Genomic DNA, 22,114 nt, shown 5'->3' with positions numbered 1-22,114 from the left:
TGCGCCCTCTGCGGGAGGCGGTGATCATGCCGAGGTTCGCCAGCCAGCCACTCCTCCAGCCGGCGCTGCCATCTCCACCGACCTGCCTGGCTCGTCAGTCGCTCCGCCGGCTTGATCTGCCGTCCTTGTTTTTTCCTGTTTGTTGCCTTCTAAACAATTTTATTAAGCTTTCGCAGTTCCACCCACTGGGGGTGTATCCAAACTATGTTGAATGCTGGCCTCTTAGAGGTCTTTTATGTAAATATTATCGTGTGTATGTTTGGTTTCCCTTCACGTATGCTTTTTATCCTTAGGCTTTTTCCTTTGTCGCCTTCCCCTTTTGGGGAGGTAAGTACTCTAGTAGTCGGTCGGCGGTAGGAGGCAAACCGGCTTTCGTTATATTAGTCCGTTAGTCCCTAGCCATTTTTCGTGTGGGCATCCTTTCCTGCTTTTAACTCCCGCCAGTCGGACAGCCGGTTCTTCGAACTGCGACTTTTGGTCGAGAGGAAGCTTGGGTGCCGGCACGCTACTTGTCTGACTGCGGGTAGGACTTCGAATATAACTCTAGGCGGCCAGTCCCCGGGCCGACTAGTCGAACCCGGTGCCGGACGAAGAAAAAGTGAAAGCAATGACAAGGTCATAAGCATGATGTTCTTCATTCATAGGTAAAAGATGGCAGTCCCCGAGCTCTCCTCGGGGGGCCTATTGTCTCGTACTTAGTACAAAAGTTAGCGTGATACATACTGCATTTCAACTGTAAAATCTTCGGAGGAGGTTGGCGTTCCATGGTCGTTCCGACTCCTTGCCGGAGTCGTCTCTCTTGCATGCCTTGGGCTTCTGTGCGTCGATTAGGTAGTAGGAGTTGTTGCCTAGAGCTCTGCTGATGACGAAAGGGCCTTCCCAAGGGGCCGAGAGCTTGTGCTGGCCAACTATTTGGTGGATCAGCCGGAGCACAAGGTCGCCCTCTTGGAAGGATCTTGGCCTGACCTTCCCACTGTGGTAGCGGCGCAAACCCTGCTGGTAGATGGCAGATCGGCTGAGGGCTAACAGCCGGCCCTCTTCCAGCAGGTCGACGCCGTCTTCTCGTGCTTCCTTGGCCTCCGCCTCCATGTACATGGTTACCCGAGGCGAGTCGAACTCGATGTCGGTTGGGATGACCGCCTCGGCACCATACACGAGGAAGAAAGGAGTGAAGCCGGTTGACTTGTTTGGAGTAGTGCGCAGACTCCAGAGGACAGCCGGCAGCTCATCGAGCCAACAGCCAGCTGAACGCTCCAGTGGTACGACCAGTCGGGGCTTGATGCTGGAAAGGATGAGGCCGTTGGCTCGCTCAACCTAGCCGTTTGACTGCGGGTGGGCAACGGATGCTAAGTCCAGCCGGATACCTTGCGTTGCGCAAAAACGTGCCAAGGCTCCCTTGGCAAAATTCGTGCCATTGTCGGTGATGATGCTGTGTGGCATGCTGTACCGAGTTGTTATATTTGCAATGAATGTCACAGCAGTCGGCCCATTCAGCTTCTTGATCGGTTTTGCCTCAATCCACTTGGTGAATTTGTCCACGGCGACGAGCAAATGTGTCATGCCACCGCGCGCCGTCTTGAATGGGCCCACCATGTCCAGTCCCCAGACGGCGAAGGGCCAAGTGAGGGGAATGGTCTTGAGTGCTGAAGCCAGCATGTGTGGCTTGGAGCTGAAGAGTTGGCATCCTTTGCAATGTTTAATCAACTCTTTGGCGTCATCCAACGCAGTCGGCCAAAAGAAACCATGGCGGAAGGCTTTGGCGACGAGTGATCTTGAGGCCGCATGGTGGCTGCATTCTCCTTGGTGGATGTCTCTGAGGATTGTAATGCCCTTCTCTTGCTCGACGCATCGCTGGAGGACTCCAGTGACACTGCGCTTGACGAGCTCTCTGTTAACGATTGTGTATGCTCCGGCTCGGCGTTGGACTTGTCTTGCTTCTGTCTCGTCAGCCGGCAGATCTTGGTTTATTAGGAAGTTGAGGATGGACTGAGCCCATGATGGAGCTGCGACTTCTTCTATTGCCAGTGTGGCTACTGCGACCAGGGCGGGCGGGCTGGGTGGTGAAATGCTGGAGTCGGCCACCGGCTGTTGTGTTGGTGCAGTCCTCGGGCCGACTACCGCAGTCCCCGAGCCGGGTGTGGCAGTCCCCGGGTCGGGCGTAACTGCGGAAGTCCCCGAGCCGGCTGTTGAAGTCCCCGGGTCACCTGCTTGGTTCTTCGAGCCGGAGCCGGCCGCGTCGGGGTCAGGCGGCACGAAGATGGAGTCGGACTCTGGAGACGGCTTCATGGACGGCTTGAGGAGGCGTTGTAGAGAGACACCGGTTGGTATTGCTTGCCGAGTGGAGCCTATTCGAGCCAGGGCATCGGCCGGCTCGTTGTCGGCTCAGGTACATGGAGGAACTCACATTCTTCAAAGTACCCACTGATTTGCTGAACAAGGAAGCGGTAGCTTGCCATGTTTGCGTCCTTGGCATCCCAGTCGCCGGATGATTGCTAGACCACCAAGTCCGAGTCGCCATAACATAGGATCCAGTGAATGCCGAGTTCTTTGGCAAGCCGGAGCCCGTGTATGAGCGCCTCATACTCGGCTACATTGTTGGAGGCGGCAAAGTGAATCTGCAGCGTGTATCTGAGCTTATCGCCTTTGGGAGAGGTAAGGACGACGCCGACTCCCAAGCCGGTGCGCATCTTGGACCCGTCAAAGTGCATGCACCAACGAGTGGATTCGGGAGCCGGCGGCAGGTACTGGGTCTCGGCCCAGTCGACGAGGAAGTCGGCCAGTGCTTGGGACTTGATGGCGGTGCGGGGCTGGTAGAAGATCGTGTAAGGAGCCAGCTCGATGGCCCATTTCGCCACCCGGCCGGATGCATCCCGGCTGCCTATGATCTCAGCCAGCGGGGCGGTGCATACGACCGTGACGGGATGCTCTTGAAAGTAGGGCTTCAGCTTCTTGGCGGTGAAGTACACGCCATAACACATCTTTTGGTAGTGCGGGTAGTTCTGCTTCGAGGTGGACAGTACCTCGCTCAAATAGTACACCGGCCTTTGGACCGGCTGAGCTTGGCCCTCTTCTGGCCATTGGACTACGATGACGGTGCTGACCACCCGGCTGGTTGCGGCAATGTAGAGGAACATGGGATCTTTCTCAGTCGGGGCCACCAGGACAGGCGGTGTGGCCAGCACCTTCTTCAGCTCGTGAAAAGCTTGGTCGGCTTGGTCATTCCATTCGAAGTGCGTGGTCTTCTTCATGAGGCGGTAGAGAGGGAGGGCTTTCTCTCCGAGCCGGCTGATGAAGCGGTTCAGGGAAGCCAAGCATCCAGTGAATTTCTGGACGTCCCGCAGCTTGGTGGGGATCGCCATTCTCTCAATGGCCTTGATCTTTACCGGGTTGCATTCGATGCCGCGTTCGGAGACCAGGAAGCCTAGGAGTTGGCCGACTGGCACTCCGAACATGCATTTCTCGGGATTGAGCTTGATTTGGAATCGGCGCAGGTTCTCAAATGTTTCTTTGAGGTCTTCCAGCAAGGTGCCGCGCTTCTCCGTCTTCACCACAATGTCGTCTACATAGACGTGAGCATTTCTGCCGAGTTGCTTGAGGAGGCACTTCTGCATGCAACGCTGAAAAGTGGCACCGGCATTTCTCAAGCCGAATGTCATAGTTAGGTAGCAGAAGGCTCCGAAGGGCATGATGAAGGCGGTCTTCAGGCGGTCAGCCGGATCTAACTTTATCTGGTGGTATCCTGAGTAAGCATCCAAGAAACTCAACAGCTCGCATCCGGCTGTGGAGTCTATCACTTGGTCAATCCTTGGCAGGGCAAAGGGATCTTTAGGGCAGGCCTTGTTGAGGCTCGTGTAGTCTATGCACATGCGCCACTTGTTGTTCTTCTTTAGCACAAGGACCGGGTTGGCAAGCCATTCTGGAAAGAAGACTTCCATAATGAAGCCGGCTGCCAGAAGCCGGGCTATCTCTTCTCCCACAATCCTTTTTTTTCCTCCGACAGTCGGCGAAGGGGTTGTTTGACTGGTTTTGCGTCTTCTCGGACCTGTAGTTTGTGCTCGGCGAATTCCTTTGGAACACCCAGCATGTCCTTGGGGGACCATGCGAAGATATCTCAATTCTCACGGAGCAAATCGGCGAGCTCGCCTTCCTATTTGCTGTTCAGGCCTGCCCCAATGACGGCAAACCTCTCGGGGTGCTCGGGGTCAAGAGGTATCTTCTTCGTCTCTTTGGCCAGCTGGAAAGATCCTTGGGCATCATACTCCTTGGGGTCAGGGGACAGGACCGGCTGCTTGCCGGCCATGGCCACGACCCGGTCCAACACCTTCTTCTCTTCAGCCATCACAAGGGACTCGGCCAGCCGGCTGCTGGCGGCAGCGCACTCGGAGGACTTCTTGTAATCGCCGGCTATGGTGATGATGCCCTTGGTGCTCGACATCTTCATCTTGAGGTATGCATAGTGGGGAACCGCCATGAACCTGGCCAAGGCAGGTCGGCCAAGCAACGCATGGTAGGTGCTCTCCAGGTCCACCACTTCAAACTAGATCACTTCCCGGCGGAAATGCTCCTTGTCCCCAAAGAGTACATCAATCTTGATCTTGCTAATGGGGGCGCAAGATAAGCCGGGTACGATGCCATGGAACACTGTCCGAGTAGGCATGAGTTGCTTCATCTTGACATTCAGCTTCTCCAGGGTGTCACGGTACAAGATGTTGATGCTGCTCCCGCCGTCTATCAACACACGGGAGAAACGGGCGGCGCATCTGTCCGTTGCAAGGGTGGCATCCAGAACCAACGCATAAGAGCTGGGAGACGGCATCACCTCTGGGTGGTCGGCCCGGCTCCAGCTGATAGGTTTTTCTGACCAATGCATATGCTCGGCGGGGTTGGCAGTGACCATGCTGACTTCCTAATGCTCTCGGCGTTTGCCACGCCGGTCTTCGGGCTGGCTTGTAAAGACGATATAGGCTGCATGCTCGTCGGGGAACTCATCATGCACGGCTCCGACTGCGGGCCGAGCGGCAGGCAGCGGAGGAGCTGGAGGCGGCGGGCCGGCAGGCGGAGGCGGTGCGAGCCCTTCGCCTTTGGAGATTCGGGTGAGCCAATAGCACTTCCGGGTCGTGTGGTTGGATGGTTTCGTGCCGCTGTGGAATTTGCACGGGGCGTCGAGAGTTTGCTCGTAGGAGAAGGCCGGCTGCCAAGCCGGCCGGCCGCCCTTGGGTTTCTTGGGCGCGGGCCGCCCTTCGGGCGGCACGTCTTCGACTGTGGCCACCTGCCAGCTGGCGGGAGGCGGCGCGGGGCCCTTGCGCTTGTGATCGTTCGGGTGTGGGCGTCGGCCGGAATCCCCAGCCGGCGTCTTGGGCACCGGTTGAGTACTTTCCCGGACGCGTCTACCCGGAGCTCAGTCTTCATCGAGGAGTCGGCGGTGGCGCACTTGTCCGCTATGTCCAGAAGCTCGTCGAGGGTAGTCGGCTCGTCGCAGAGAAGCTTGCGCTTGAGGAGGGTGCCTTCTCGGCACCCGGCAGTGAAGTATTCTATGGCATGCACCTCGTGCAGCCCCTCGCAAGAGTTACGGAGCTCGGCCCAACGCGTGAGGTAGTCGCGAGTAGACTCGGCGGGGCCTTGTACGCACAAGGAGAGCTGTCTAGGCTTGGGAGCCCGCTTGTAGGTGCTGGTGAAGTTGCGGACGAAAGCTTCCGTGAAATCTAGCCAGCTGTTGATGCTGAAGGGCTTGAGGCTGTTGAGCCAGGTCCGCACCGTGCCTTGCAGCATGAGGGGCACCTACTTCACGGCAACGCGCCTGTTGCCATTGGCTATGCTAACCGCCATGGAGTAGTCGATCAACCAATCTTCCGGCTTCACGGAGCCGTTGTACTTGGGCGTGTCTCTCGGGAGCGAGAACCCTTTGGGGAAAGGCTCGTCGCGGATGCGGGGGCCAAAACAAGGTGGACCGACATCGTCTTCTTCTTCCAGCGCCAGGGATCGCGCCAGGCGGTCGATCCGATGGCGGGCGTCGTTCTCGCCGACTCCTTCGCGACGACCTAGTCGGCCGCTGAGAGTCGTATGCGTCACAGGCGGCGGGGTGGGATATCTCTCTCCACGGGGCCGAGGCTGAGGCGGGTTGCCCCGCCATTCCACGGCCCGGGGATGGCCTTCTTCGTCTCGCTCGATGGAGATTCGGGTCCGGCTTCGGCTGGCAGCCGGCTCTTTCTCGCGCCGAGCACGGGTGTTGCCCGTAGTCGGCGTCCAGGACGTCGCGCCATGATCTCGGCGCGGGGGAGGGCTTTCCGTGCGGGCGTCGGCTTTGTGCCGCCGTGCGGCCACATCGATTAGCTGCTGGATGCGTCTGGTCATGTGGGGAAGTTCTTCGGCCCCCAATCCGTCTAGCTCGTCTACGGCCGCCTGGGCGACACGCAGGTTCTCGAGTGGAGTGGCATAGACTGGGGGTCGACCCCCAGCGTGTCGGTGATGACAGTGCCGCACTGCCTGATGACACCGGCCCGGCTCGGCCCGCCCGGAGCCGGCGTGCTAAAGGCGACGCGGTCGGCTTCGCACTGATGGGCCTCAGTGAGGCGTCTTATGGAGGCCAGCCTCCGGCCCTCCGCGAGGAGAGCGAGGCGGCGCGCCTCTAGTGCTTTGTTGTCGGCATCAGCCGAGAGCGGGATGGACAAGTTGTGGACCGCCACGTGCGAGGCGTCGTGGGCGCTCTCGTTAGCAGCGCCGCCGTGGCCGATGACCATCACCTCGGTGGTGACAGCGTCGCAGCCATCGGTCCCGGGAAGCGGGTCGTTGTAGATCGTGACATCGGTGGGGAAGGTGTCGAGTGAGGCCGGGTCAGAGTCGACAGGCATCGGGTCGGTGGAGCCAACCGACTCCAAGTCCATAGCAGGCTCGCCGGAGACATGGAGCTGGCCGAGGAGGTTGACGAGGTGGTCGGTGCCCGCATCGGAGGCGAGCTCATCGGAGATGAGGGTCTTGTCGAGGAGATCGGCGAGGCTGCTCGCCGCGCAGATGTTGGTGATGCCTTGCAGCGCGTCGTGGCAAGCGCCATCGGGCGTGCCGGGCTGGCTACGCTCGTTGGGGAGGAAGAGGGTTCCCGTCCAGAACAGGTCTCCGGACGATGGTGCACCTGGCCCCACAGTGGGCGCCAAATGTCGGGTGGTAGGTGCGACATATGCCAACGGGTGGCTTATCATTGTGGGAGCCAGTAAAACATCGCCGGTGCCTGGAAACGGGATGAGGCGAAGACATGCACGCCGGCGAATATTACCCAGCTTCGGGGCTCTCCGTGGAGATAACACCCCTACTGCTGCTCTGCGAGGTCTCCGCATAATCACTAGATAAACAAGTAGCTACACGATGCTCCTAGAGCTGTTTGGTGAGAGGAGGAAGAAGGGCACAACTCGCTCTCTTCTTCTCCTTGTGTGGTGTCTAGAACTAGCAGGGATCAACCCTTTGCATGGTTGTCCCGGGGGGTTTATATAGGCCTACCCCCTAGGGGTACAATGGTAATCCGGCTAGGCGTGGGGCCCAGCCGTCTGTGACTACGCTCGCCGGCTTCTGCGCCGACTGCTGGGGCCCGCCGGCTGGTGGGTCCCACCGGCTGCCGGCTCCCCGGTCGACAGGCAGGTCCCACTGTTCAGGGCCTTGTCGGCGGCTGGTTACTGCTGCTCAATCCTGGTGACGAGGGCTTCGTCAAGGTAGGCGTGGCTACAGTGCCACCGTCCGGCAGGTGATCACTGTAGCCTCACCGCGTCTTGTCTCCTTAAGGGGGCGTCTCCTTCAAGGGAGGCGGCTGGCCGGCTATGGAGAGCCGGCTTTGTCTTGGGCCGACTGGGGGATGCACGGCCGCCTCTGGGTGTCTCTCTGCCCGAAGGGCCCACCGCCCGTGGGCCGTACTGGTAGTCCATCGTGGATGACATCAGGGTCAACGTGGCAACAGAGCCGCGCCGGACGGGTCATGGCCACCCGTACGGCGCACTGTGCCAGTCATGCTCCGGGATTCGGGGTGGCAGGCTTCACTGTAGCCACACCCAATCACATCACCGTTAAGGGGATGCAAACTTTGAGGGTACGGTCTTGACCACTTTGTGGGAGCCGGCTTCTTGGAGTCGGCCTTCTCGCGGCCGGCTTCTCGAAGCCGGCCCTCCCGTGGCTTTATTCACGAGGGCTAAAGTCAGGCCGCCTTCCGATAGCCGGCCTGGGAGACAGCCGGCAAGGGGAAGGCGGCCCACGTCTTGGATCCTTGAGAGCCGGATGGGCTCATAATTTTTTTCAGAAGGGCCAGGGGAAGCCGGCTAGGCTACCCATGGCTATTTACTCCGACATTTCCATATATTGTTCTTGGCTTATTTACTTTTCCTTTGCTATTGCTATCGTCACTACAAAATACCAAAAACATTACTTTTACTACTGTTACCTTTTGCTACCGTTATCACCACTATCATATTACTTTGCTACTAGACACTTTGCTGCAGATATTAAGTTTCCAGGTGTGGTTGAATTGACAACTCAGCTGCTAATACTTGAGAATATTCTTTGGCTCCCCTTGTGTCGAATCAATAAATTTGGGTTGAATACTCTACCCTCGAAAACTATTGCGATCCCCTATACTTGTGGGTTATCAATGCACACCCACCTAGTTTATTTTGTTGAGCTTTCATATACTTATAGCTCTAGTGCATCCGTTGCATGGCAATCCCTACTCTCTCACATTGATATCTATTGATGGGTGTCGGTGTAAAAACCGGCGGATCTCGGGTAGGGGGTCCCGAACTGTGCGTCTAGGCCGGATGGTAACAGGAGGCAGGGAACACGATGTTTTACCCAGGTTCGGGCCCTCTTGATGGAGGTAAAACCCTACGTCCTACTTGATTAATATTGATGATATGGGTAGTACAAGAGTAGATCTACCACGAGATCAAGGAGGCTAAACCCTAGAAGCTAGCCTATGGTATGATTGTTGTCTATGGAGTTGATGATGTTGTCCTACGGACTAGAACCCTCCGGTTTATATAGACACCGGATAGGGTTAGGGTTACATAGAGTCGGTTACAATGGTAGGAGATCTTGAATATCCGCATCGCCAAGCTTGCCTTCCACGCCAAGGAAAGTCCCATCCGGACACGGGACGAAGTCTTCAATCTTGTATCTTCATAGTCCAGGAGTCCGGCTGAAGGTATAGTCCGGCTACCCGAACACCCCCTAATCCAGGACTCCCTCAGTAGCCCCTGAACCAGGCTTCAATGACGACGAGTCCGGCGCGCAAATTGTCTTCGGCATTGCAAGGCGGGTTCCTCCTCCAAGTCCTTCATAGAAGATTGTAAACACCAAGAGTAGTGTCCGGCTCTGCAAAATAAGTTTCCACATATTGCCATAGAGAGAATAATATTAACACAAATCAAATCTGCTGGCGTATTCCGCAGTGCGTTATCACACTACGCCCAAGTCCTTTGCCCGAATTGTTTTTACTTTTCCACCTCAGCACGTTTTACAAGGCGGTTTCCTTGGCACGTCTTGTCAAAGCAGAGATCGTGTACCCCCTTTTTATGGGATTCTCATCAATACGGACGTGGGTAATCCAACCGCGCCACTTATCACGGCGCTTGGGAGGCAAGTGAGTTTTACTAGGCAGGTGGGGACGCACAACCGCATCCGCCCATATAAGGGGATAAGGATCCACCTTTTTACCTACGCCTTCTTCCTCCTCTGCCTATCCATCTCCTGCGCACTCGAGCTCCAGCGCCCAAGCCCGCACTTCCCACCTCAACCTTCTCCAGCAATGTCCGGAGCGGGAGGCAAGTGGATGGTCTCCTCCGTCACGGAGGGCCAAGTCAAAAAGCTAAGGAAGGCCGGATACTTGTCCAAGGACATCGCACACCGGCTTCCCGAGGAGGGGCAGCTTCTCCCCACCCCAAGGCCCCATGAGAGGGTAGTGTTTCTCCCCCACTTCCTCCGCGGACTGGGTTTTCGACTCCACCCATTTTTCCGGGGGCTCATGTTCTACTACGGCCTGGATTTCCACGATCTGGACCCGAACTTCATCCTCAACATCTCGGCGTTTATCGTCGTGTGCGAGGCTTTTCTCCGCGTCCGCCCCCATTTCGGCCTCTGGCTCAAGACCTTCAACGTCAAGCCCAAGGTGGCGCGCGACAGCCAGGCGGAGTGCGGAGGCGCCATGGCGGGCAAGATGGCCAACGTCCTATGGTTCGAGGGCTCTTTCGTGGAGACCCTAAAGGGATGGCAATCCGGGTGGTTTTATATCACCGAGCCGCGCGATCCGAAATGGACCGCAGCCCCCGAGTTCCGATCCGGACCCCCCACGCGGCTTATGTCCTGGAAAGAGACGAGCCTGTCGTGGGGTAACAAAAAAGAGGTGACCGGATTGCAAACATGCATCCAGTCCCTGGTGAACAAGCCAGTCCGGCTTGTTAACGTAATCCAGGTTATGCTCGTCTGCCGGATCCTCCTGTGCCAACAACGGGATTTTAATCTGTGGGAGTTCGACCCGGCGCAGCATCAAACCCTCAACAGGCTCTTCGACACGACGTACGAAGACGCCTGGAAGATGCTATTCAAGGGCGCCGAGGCTCCCTCATCCGCTTCCGAGGACCGCGGATACAGCTCGTAGAGTCATGCTAACGAGGTAAGCCATCTACACCTTTTACAGGATGTTTAAGCTTTTTTCATAGTTTGACTCTATGCGGGATCTAAACTCCCTTACCATTGACAGGCTTGGCGGGCGATATCCGGACCGATTAACTGTCTGGCTCCGCTGCCCGAAGACCCAGCCCCAGCTCTACTAGTGAAGCTCCTGGTTCCAACGCCTTATGTGGTGCCGGAGAAGAAGGCTAAGAAGAAGAAGACCACGGGGACTCGAAAGAGTACCCGCAACGTGGTGGTGTCGGACTCGTCATCTGACGAGTCCGAGACGCCCTCCTCCCATGAAAACGAGGAGGAGGAAGAAGAAAACTCTCCCCCCAGTGGGGGAAGGAAAGAAAAGGAAGGCCGTCCCAACGGGGGAGGCCGGAGGGTCCAGGAAGAGGAAGCCCCTCCGCCGGACTACTCCCTCGGCTCCGAAGAGGGCGAAGAGGAGTGGCCAGATAGGGCCAAGCGTCCGGCGAAATCATAAGTTCGGATATCAGAATAACTCATGACGTTCCTTTGTTGCACAGCTTTCCCTAATGTCGAATATAATTATGCAGTCCGCCCCGGGCCGAACTCGACGAGTCATCGAGCGGCTCCCTGAATTCATTGGACGTGAACTCAGTTCCGCCCGCTGTCTCCCCTCGCATCGCGGACGACGCTGAAGTGGCGTCGCGACGAGCTCCGGGGCAGGAGGAGGTGGTCCCGGAGGAGCCGCAAGGCGACCTCCCGGACCCCAGGAGTAAAGGGGACAAGACCCCCCCCAGGGCTCCAAGTCTGGCTTTGAGCCGGACACCGCACCGGAATCTACAACAGTTCCGGTCCGTGGTAGGCGAACTCCTTCCAAGAGGAGTAAGCCTTCTGAGCCGGCAGTCTCCGTCCAACCGAAGGTGCCGGACAATCTGCTGGAGGTGCTTGACGGCGCCTCCATCGACGAGGAGCACCGTACTATTATGAGTACGGTGATCCAGAAGGTTCAGTCCGCCAAGAGAGGACTGAGTGAAGCTTGCGCTAGCCTTCTAACAGGCTTCGAGGTAAGTAAAAAATATGTAAAAATATAACCGCATAGACAGTAGCCCCTGATGCTCTGTTCGGCATTCGGAAAGAAAAACCGAATATAGGATCTATTGAATTTCGCAGGAGTCTAACAACAAAGAGTCAATATGCGTATGCAGGCTTCGCTGCTAGCCACCGCCGCATTGACTGCGGAGGTGCGTGCCCTGAAACAGGGGCTCGAGCGGACCGAGCAAGAGCTCGGCCTTGCCAAATGGCAGCTCGAGGAGAAAGAAGGTAAGAAATACCTTACAGAAAAAGTTCCTATAGAAAGGCTTGATTGCAAAAAATAACAGGATTATACCGCTTATTGTAGGGGCCACGACTGAGGTGGCGACCCTCAGGCAGGCGCTGTCCGAGGCCAAAAAGAAAACGGCCGCGGAGTGCTCCGAGCGAGAGAAACTTGAGGGCCAGGTTGGCTAGGTGCAGCAGGAGCTTCAGGCTCTCATGAAAAAACATGAGAGTTTGGAGCTTGAGTCCGAGATGCAAGCGTCCGAGCTCGCGGCGGCCCTTGAGACTGCCAAGTCCGCCAAGGACGAAGCCCAAAAGGCCCCCCAAGAGTTGGAGGAGATGAAAAAGATAGCGGTGGGTAAGGCATTCTTTATGCAAAGCAGAAGTATAAAAGTAAAGTACTTGTTACTTACCCGAATTGGAGCTCTCCAGGGGCATTCGCAGATCTTCCCCGCAGCATATCCGACGCTGCCGCATTCTACCGAGCCGAAGACGGCAGCTCGACAGAGAAGGTGTTCTGGTCTCAGTATGCTGAGGCCGGACACCCTGTGCCCTTGAGCGACCAGCTGAAACAGCAGGTCGAGCTCCACAAGGTGGCCGAACAGGCCATGAAGGGCTTTGTAGTTCGGCTGTGGCCCGGAGAGGCCCTGCCTGGGAGCTACTTCGGGCTGGTGCGGCGACTGGTGGAGGCCTGTCCAAGGCTCGAGGTCATCAAGCGCTCCGTCTGCATCGAAGGTGCCCGTAGGGCCCTTGCCTGTGCAAAGGTGCATTGAGGTAAGCTGGACGATGAGAAGCTTGTGAGGGACGGGCCGCCGGCGTGGAATGAGCATCGCAGGCCCGAGAACTACTATAAGGATGTTCTTGCGGGTGCCCGCCTTGTGGCGGATGAATGTACCAAGGATGTAATTTTTGAGTGAACTCGCTCGTGTTTATCCTGTGCGCTGAAAAGTTGTTCATATGCGCTAAGCAATGCTTGTTGAATTTAAAATATTACTTTCTGTGCGGCCGTTTATCAAAAAATTGAGAGATGGACAGTCGTCGGCTTCTGCCCCCATGCCACTAGTGCCGGGGTGTTCGGGATAAACCTGAGGGCTCTTTTCCCCATAGTTGGGTCCTTCGAGGGAGGAGCTCAGCACAACGAACCAGGCAATCAGACTATAATGCTTGAACACTCTCACTTAGCCATAGAACTCTATAATTTTAAATTTCGGCGAAGCCCCTAGTTCGGAACACCGAGTTCGGGGCGCTATCCACGCCTTGGCCGGACAAAGCCAGCTCCTCGCTCGAAGCGGCATAAGCCTTTAGGGACTCAAAAAACCTCTCGAACAGCGATCGGTCTCTCGCCACATCATGACAGTCAGTTTTAGCTTTCTCCACTAAGGTGCTTAACCCAGCTCAACCGGGGCACAATCGCAGTGGTTCTCCTAGTGCTACCTTAGCTGATATAGCGGAACGTAAGGCACCAAAACATAGGAGTCGGGCAAACCCAACTATTGACCCAAATCATGATTCGGAACCGATGCATATAGTGCTATAAGTTCGGGGTGCCGCACTTGTGAAAGTGTACGGACTTCTCACGCCATATTTATGGGTACTAAAGCCCCTGGCGTATTTTGCCGTACCATAGTGTACGGGTGCAACATGTCATAAACATATATATGAAAAGCTGATAATACAAAAAATAGACAGAAAGCTATGCATTGTTTATAAAGAGGCTATTTATCAAAGCCGAACGATACAAGTGGTGCGATAAGCAAAAAGATATTGGACTATTTAGTATGTCCTGACCAGGGGCAGGCCACGGAGTTGTATTTAAAACAGGTATACCGCTCGTAACAGAGACCACCTGGGAGTTCCATAATGCGGCATGGCTTGTCTGCCTCCTGGATCTTGCATCGTTTGTGCGGCAGTCGAATTGCCGAACAGGTCGCCCGAAGTATGGAGTCCTGAAAGTAAGAAAAAGTTGAAAAGAGAATCCTGCAGCCCCTAGTACGTTTTAAGCCGTATTTTGGGCATGCCGTTATTGTGCCCCTTCCCCTGTGCCCATGGTATCTCAAGGGCGTAGTTATGTACGCGAGGTACTGGTTTCGCAATGTCACGAGAGGTGGGGTTGGGGCCGCATTGCTACGCTTGCTCATAGTGTGCCGGGCGGTGCTGCTGTGGGTTACTCCGGCCGCGCTTGGCAGTGTCTGGCTTTTTAACGGCCGGACTGGAGAACTGCCTAAGAAGGCTACTTTGTACTTCCGTTGTGAGAGCCGCCGTGTGCTCCTCCGTACGGAGGGAGCGTTCGGTGTTTCCGTTGACCGTGATTACTCCTCGAGGGCCTGGCATCTTGAGCTTGAGATATGCATAGTGCGGCACCACATTGAACTTTGCGAATGTGGTTCGTCCGAGCAGGGCGTGATAGCCACTGCGAAACGGGACTATATCGAAGATTAACTCTTCTCTTCGGAAATTGTCCGGGGATCCGAAGACCACGTCAAGTGTTACTGAGCCTGTACAGTTGGCCTCTACACCTGGTATAACGCCTTTAAAGGTCATTTTTGTGGGCTTAATCCTTGAGGGATCTATGCCCATTTTCCGCACTGTATCCTGATAAAGCAGGTTCAGGCTACTGCCGCCGTCCATGAGGACTCTTGTGAGATGAAATCCGTCGATGATTGGGTCGAGAACCAATGCGGCAAAGCCGCCATGACGGATGCTAGTGGGATGGTCCCTTCGATCAAAAGTGATCGGGCAGGAGGACCATGGGTTGAACTTTGGGGCGACTGGCTCCATCGCGTATACGTCCCGTAGCGCACGCTTCCGCTCCCTCTTGGGAATGTGGGTTGCGTATATCATGTTCACCGTCCGCACTTGTGGGGGAAAGCCCTTCTGTCCATTGTTGTTCGGCGGATTGGGCTCCTCCTCGTCGTCGCTGTGCAACCCCTTGTCTTTGTTTTCGGCTCTTAACTTGCCTGCCTGCTTGAACACCCAACAATCCCTGTTAGTGTGATTAGCTGGCCTTTCGGGGGTGCCATGTATCTGGCACAAGCTATCGAGTATTCGGTCCAAACTGGACGGGCCCTGAGTATTCTTTTTGAATGGCTTTTTCCGCTGACCGGATTTATAGCCTTTGAATCCGGCATTGTCTGCCGTGTCTTCATTGCTATCGCTACTAACGCGGCGTTTTTGCTTATGCCGACGTGTCCTGCCACTTTTGTCCTTGGTATCCAAGTTACCAGGGTTCTTTGATAAGTTGTTACTGCGAGCTAGCCAGCTGTCTTCTCCCGCGCAAAAGCGGGTCATGAGTGTCGTGAGGGCTGCCATAGATTTCGGCTTTTCCTGTCCCAGGTGCCGGGCAAGCCACTCGTCATGGATGTTATGCATGAAGGCTGCTAGGGCCTCTGCATCCGGATAGTCGACTATCTGGTTTTTCTTTGTTAGGAACCGTGTCCAGAATTGTCTGGCTGATTCCTCTGGCTGCTGAATTATGTGGCTTAAGTCGTCGGCATCCGGTGGTCGCACGTAAGTGCCCTGGAAGTTGTCGAGGAATGCGGCTTCTAGGTCCTCCCAAGAACCGATTGAGTCTGCTGGCAAGCTGTTAAGCCAATGTTGGACCGTTCCTTTAAGTTTGAGCGGGAGGTATTTGATGGCGTGTAGATCATCGCCGCATGCCATGTGGATGTGAAGGAGATAATCCTCGATCCATACCGCCGGATCTGTTGTGCCATCGTATGATTCGATGTTTACGGGTTTGAAACCCTCTGGGATTTTATGCTCCATTACTTCATTCGTGAAGCATAGCGGGTGTGCGGCGCCTCTGTACTGGGCTATATCATGATGCAGCACGGAAGAGCTATGTCTGTTGTGTTCGGCCCGGCAGGATTTGTTGTATCCGGAGTGAAGATCATCATCACGTGCCGTAGGGCGCCTGCGCGATCCGTAGATCGATCTCGTTTGTCTTGCCTTGTCCTCCAGTACGTCTCGCAGGTCTGGCGCATTTTCCCGTGCCTTAGTTGAGCGGCGTCGGGGCATGGCTTGGGTGGAGGGCCGAGAGGCCTCTCTGTCGCGGCCGCGAGGTGGCCGGTCTGCCATGTCGTGCGCTGGTGATGTAGGTGCTTCCTCCTCTAATCGGGGTAGCGGCCTGCGCTTTGGGTAACTCTTGGAAGGGCGTTCGAGTTCATACTCTTCGGCCGCAAGGACTTCAGTTGATCTGTCAGCTAGCAAATCTTGGGCAGCTCTAAGCTGTTGCTGCTTTTTCTTGAGGCTGCTTGCCGTGGCTAAAAGCCTGCGTTTGAAACGCTCTTGCTCGGCGGGGTCTGATGGTATGAAGAATTCGTCATCATCGAGGCTTGCCTCGTCTTTGGAGGGAGGCATATAGTTATCATCCTCAACCTCCTCGTCTGCCGCTCTCTCATGAGGGCTGGCTTCTCCATCTTCCTGTGCCGAATCTTGCTGAGGTGGGTGTTCTTCGGCGCTGTCCGGGGTAGTATTATCTCCCGTGCCGGAATCACCGTTTTTTCTTTGGCGGGATTTAGAGCGGCGCCGCTGACGCCGGTGCTTTGGCTGTTTCTTGGGGGTGTCCTCCCCCACTGTTCCATCACCATCTCCATCCTTCAGAGTATCCACCATATATATGTCATATGACGAGGTGGCCTTCCAGCGCCCTACAGGTGCTAGTTCCTGTTCGTCTCCTACATCATTGTCCATACTGTCGATGTCTTCGGAGCCGAAGTCAAGCATGCGGTTAAATCGTCGACAATGGCTACAAAGTGGGTGGTGGGTGGGCTTTGAATTTCTTCGTCGTCCGCATCCCATCCTCGCTGACCGTAATCCGGCCAGGGCTCTCCTGATAAAGAGAGAGACTTAAGAGAATTCAGGATGATGCCAAAAGGCGAGTGCTGAAAGATGTCTGCGGCGGTGAACTCCATTATTGGCGCCCAATCGGATTCAATTGGCAGGGGCGCGGGGGGTTCGGAGTCTGGGGAGGAGTCCGGATCCTCGGAGCCACGGATCATGTAGAGTACGGGGCTAGCATTCGGCTCGATCGCCTTTAAGACTGCAGCCCCCGAGGTGGCGTCCAACCGCTCGTCCTCGATTGGCGCAATAGGCTCCGAGTTAGAGGTCGGAACCGATGCGTGTGCGGCCTCCAGGACACTACCCGGAGGCAGAGCTAGATCATGCCCCTCGAGATAGTGCGGCGCGCTTGGCCGTGGCTCAAACCCGTCGAAGATCAAGTCTCCGCGGATGTCAGCCGTGTAGTTTAAGCTTCCAAACCTGACTTGATGGCCAGGGGCGTAGCTTTCGATCTGCTCCAAGTGGGCAAGAGAATTGGCCCGCAGAGCGAAGCTGCCGAAGACAAAGATCTGTCCGGGGAGAAAAGTCTCACCCTGGACCGCATCGTTGTTGATGATCAAAAGAGCCATCGGGCCTAAAGGCGACGACACAGAGGAACTCTCAGTGAAAGCACCAATGTCGGTGTCAAAACTGGCGGATCTCGGGTAGGGGGTCCCGAACTGTGCGTCTAGGCCGGATGGTAACAGGAGGCAGGGAACACGATGTTTTACCCAGGTTCGGGCCCTCTTGATGGAGGTAAAACCCTACGTCCTGCTTGATTAATATTGATGATATGGGTAGTACAAGAGTAGATCTACCACGAGATCAAGGAGGCTAAACCCTAGAAGCTAGCCTATGGTATGATTATTGTCTATGGAGGTGATGATGTTGTCCTACGGACTAGAACCCTCCAGTTTATACAGACACCGGATAGGGTTAGGGTTACATAGAGTCGGTTACAATGGTAGGAGATCTTGAATATCCGCATCGCCAAGCTTGCCTTCCACGCCAAGGAAAGTCCCATCCGGACACGGGACGAAGTCTTCAATCTTGTATTTTCATAGTCCAGGAGTCCAGCTGAAGGTATAGTCCGGCTACCCGAACACCCACTAATCCAGGACTCCCTCAATGGGCATCTCCATAGCCCGTTGATACGCCTAGTTGATGTGAGACTATCTTCTCCCTTTTTGTCTTCTCCACAACCACCATTCTATTCCACCATAGTGCTATATCCATGGTTCACGCTCATATATTGCGTGAAGATTGAAAAAGTTTGAGAACATCAAAAGTATGAAACAATTGCTTGGCTTGTCATTGGGGTTGTGCATGATTTAAATATTTTGTGTGGTGAAGATAGAGCATAGCCAGACTATATTATTTTGTAGTGATAATTTTCTTTGGCCATGTTATTTTGAGAAGACATAATTGCTTAGTTAGTATGCTTGAAGTATTAATATTTTTATGTCAATATTAAACTTTTATCTTGAATCTTATGGATCTGAACATTCATGCCACAATAAAGAAAAATTACATTGAGAAATATGTTAGGAAGCATTCCACATCAAAAATTCTTCTTTTATCATTTACCTACTCGAGGACGAGCAGGAATTAAGCTTGGGGATGCTTGATACGTCTCAAGGTATCTATAATTTTTGATTGCTCCATGCTATTATATTATCTATTTTGGATGTTAATGGGCTTTATTTTACACTTTTATATCATTCTTGGGACTAACCTACTAATCAGAGGCCCATCCCAAATTGTCGTTTTTTGCCTATTTTAGGGTTTCGAAGAAAAGGAATATCAAACGGAGTCCAAACGGAACGAAACCTTCGGGAACGTGATTTTCTCAACAAACGTGATCCAGGAGACTTGGAGTGGCCGTCAAGAAACAAGGGAGGAAGGCACGAGGCAGGGGGAGCGCCCTCCACCCTCGTGGGCCCTCTGTTGCTCCACCGACATACTTCTTCCTCCTATATATATATCCACGTACCCCCCAAACATCCAGGACCACCACGAAAACCTAATTCCACTGCCGCAACCTTCTGTACTCGAGAGATTCCATCTCGGGGCCTTTTCCGAAGCTCCGCCAGAGGGGGCATTGATCATGGAGGGCCTCTACATCAACTCCATGGCCTCTCCGATGATGTGTGAGTAGTTTACTTTAGACCTATGGGTCCATAGTTATTAGCTAGATGGCTTCTTCTCTCTCTTTGGATCTCAATACAAAGTTCTCTTCGATTTTTTTGCAGATCTATTCGATGTAATCTTCTTTTGCGGTGTGTTTGTCGAGATCCGATGAATTGTGGGTTTATGAACCAAATTATCTATGAACAATATTTGATTCTCCTCTGAATTCTTTTATGTATGATTGGTTTATCTTTGCAAGTCTCTTCAAATTATCAGTTTGGTTTGGCCTACTTGATTGATCTTTCTTGCAATGGGAGAAGTGCTTAGCTATGGGTTCAATCTTAAGGTGTTCGATCCCAGTGACAGAAAGGGAACTGATACGTATTGTACTGTTGCCATCAAGCATTAAAAGATGGGGTTTATATCATATTGCATGATTTTATCCCTCTACATCATGTCATCTTCCTTAAAGCATTACTCTGTTTTCTTGAACTTAATACTCTAGATGCATGATGGATAGCGGTCGATGTGTGGAGTAATAGTAGTAGATGCAGGCCGAAGTCGGCCTACTTGTCTCGGATGTGATGTCTATATACATGATCATACCTCGATATTCTCATAATTATGCTCAAATCTAGCAATTGCTCGACAGTAATTCATTTACCCACCGTAATACTTATGCTCTTGAGAGAAGCCACTAGTGAAACCTATGGCCCCCGGGTCTATCTTCCATCATATTAATCTTCCAATACTTAGTTATTTCCTTTGCTGTTTATTTTACTTTGCATCTTTATTTCTGTTTATCATAAAAATACCAAAAATATTATCTTATCAAATCTATCAGATCTCACTCTCGTAAGTGACCGAGAAGGGCTTGACAACCCCTTTACCGCGTTGGTTGCGAGGTTCTTATTTGTTTGTGTAGGTGTGTGGGACTTGTGCGTGATCTCCTACTAGATTGATACCTTGGTTCTCAAAATTGAGGGAAGTACTTACCCTGCTTTACTGCATCATCCTTTCCTCTTCAAGGGAAAACCAACGCAGTGCTCAAGAGGTAGCACCTTTTAATAGAGAACCGGACCAAAGCATTAGCACTTGGGCTTTGACAATGTATATCGCGAGGCAAAGGGATGGGCGTATGACACATTGAGAAGTTAATCGGAATGACTTTGTGGCGCTTGTGAATTGCCACGTCTTGCTTCAATCCTATTTGAGTTGTTGTGCGAGTACGAGAAAGATGGACTAGATTTGGGAACTCAGAGCCCCAGCGGCGACTCGGAATTTGAGTAAACAGTTACTCAAGGCTGGGTTGAGTAAGACTTACATGGAGCACTCGACATGCCCAATTGGGAATGGACCAGTGCGGTCACACACTTAAATATAAGTAGCACATTATATGGGAATTGTAGTCCCCGTGGGACTCAAACATCGAGCACACACACAAGTGAAGCTATATACATGGAACTGTGCAACTAGCGGGTGAGTGATTCTTATAAAATCACTCTAGGGTTTAGAGGATAAACCCTTGTCGCGTTTAGAGGATAAACCCTTGTCGTCACCACCATCTCCTTAATAGCAGGCCTACGATATGGAACCTAGCAACTCATGGCCAGCCGTTCTAGCCTATATGTGTGGACACACCTCGGTTGCATTGCACATGTGACTCTCTAATGAACCTGACGAGGATCGGCTGAAGATTAGGAGCGGAGCGAGGCTAACCTATAAGATTAGAACTGCATTGACAAGCTACACTGACTGTACCATTGCTACGGGCGAGCGCGTCGAGTGGTACGTCTGATATTCCCACCTGCAACATGTCCTTGGAAGGTGGAGTGTGAAATTCTTTTTATTTTGCACTAGGACAACTTGCACTATAACCCATTATCTATCGCCTCAAAATGCCTTCGAGGTATTCTACAATGCAAATTGTGTTAGTGCAAGCCATAACTTAGAGAGGGGCATGGATTCTTTTCAAACGGGTCATAAATCCAACCTTCGGTTCAAAAGACAATGATGATTCAAGTTTAGGAATCATCAAACTATGATGCATGGGTGAGTGTGACAAAGTGAAAGTGCGTTAAGTTGACTAGAGGGGGGTGAATAGGCGATTTTTACAAATTCGTCACTGAGGAATTTCAGGGTGAAGAAATTTCTGAGTCACGAACGACTAGCAGTGGAATAAGTACTCATGTGAAAACATAACAAAACAAAAGCACAGTCATCATGATGAAATGAAAACAAACACAGAGTACAGAAATGGTAAACATATGATAAGCAGGTTGAAGACAAACTGACTGAAGAATTGAACTGAGGAAATTGAGGAAGTCTTCAGTCAAAGTCTTCAAATAGTAGCGATCAAGTACACAACACAGTAGTGAGGAAATGAAAGGGTTGAGGAAATAGAACCAGTTAGCTCGGTGAAGACAATGATTTGGTAGACCAGTTCCAACTGTTGTGACAGTTGTACGTCTGGTTGGAGCAACTAGGTATTTAAACCTGAGGACACACAGTCCCGGACACACAGTCCTCACCGTATTCTCCTTGAGCTAAGGTCACACAGACCTCGCCCAATCACTCGTGGTAAGTCTTCAGGTGACTTCCAAACCTTCACAAACTTGGTCACCCTGGGATCCACAATTTCCTCTTGGATGCTCTAGACCATGACACCTAACCATCTGGAGGATGCACAATCCTCAAAGGTAACAAGCGTCAGTTCCGCACAGGAACAATCTCTTCAGTGATGCTCAATCACTTTGAATTTGAAGGTGTTTGGTTTGGGGTTTTGGGTTTTTTATCACTTGATGATTTTCACTCAAAGTCCTCGAAGGATGGGATGCTCTCAATGACAAGTGTCAGTTTCTTGCGGAGCAGCCAACCAGCTAGTGGTTGTAGGGGCGGCTATTTACAGCCTAGGGAGCAGCCCGACATGATAAGACATAAATGCCCTTCAATTTATATGAGCATTCGGTGGATAAGATATCTTGGGACAACTGGCACATAGCACAACAACGGTCGGAGATTTGAGGTTCAAATTCCTCAGGGCTATCATGTTCCTCACTTGTAGGTAATCCACACTGGCGAATTCCTAACTCCTTAGTCAGAACAAATTCCTCAAAGACTAGAAGAACTTCGTTTCTGTTACTGAAGAAATTGACTGAACTGTATGAGATTTCCAATGGCTTCACTCGAAGGGATTGGTAGGTGTAGGATTTTGAGTTGAGCATCATATGGAAACTTTTCC

This window comes from Triticum dicoccoides, chromosome 7A, assembly GCF_002162155.2.
Source record: "Triticum dicoccoides isolate Atlit2015 ecotype Zavitan chromosome 7A, WEW_v2.0, whole genome shotgun sequence".
NCBI lineage: Eukaryota > Viridiplantae > Streptophyta > Magnoliopsida > Poales > Poaceae > Triticum > Triticum dicoccoides.
Note: the sequence above shows the minus strand (reverse complement) of the source record.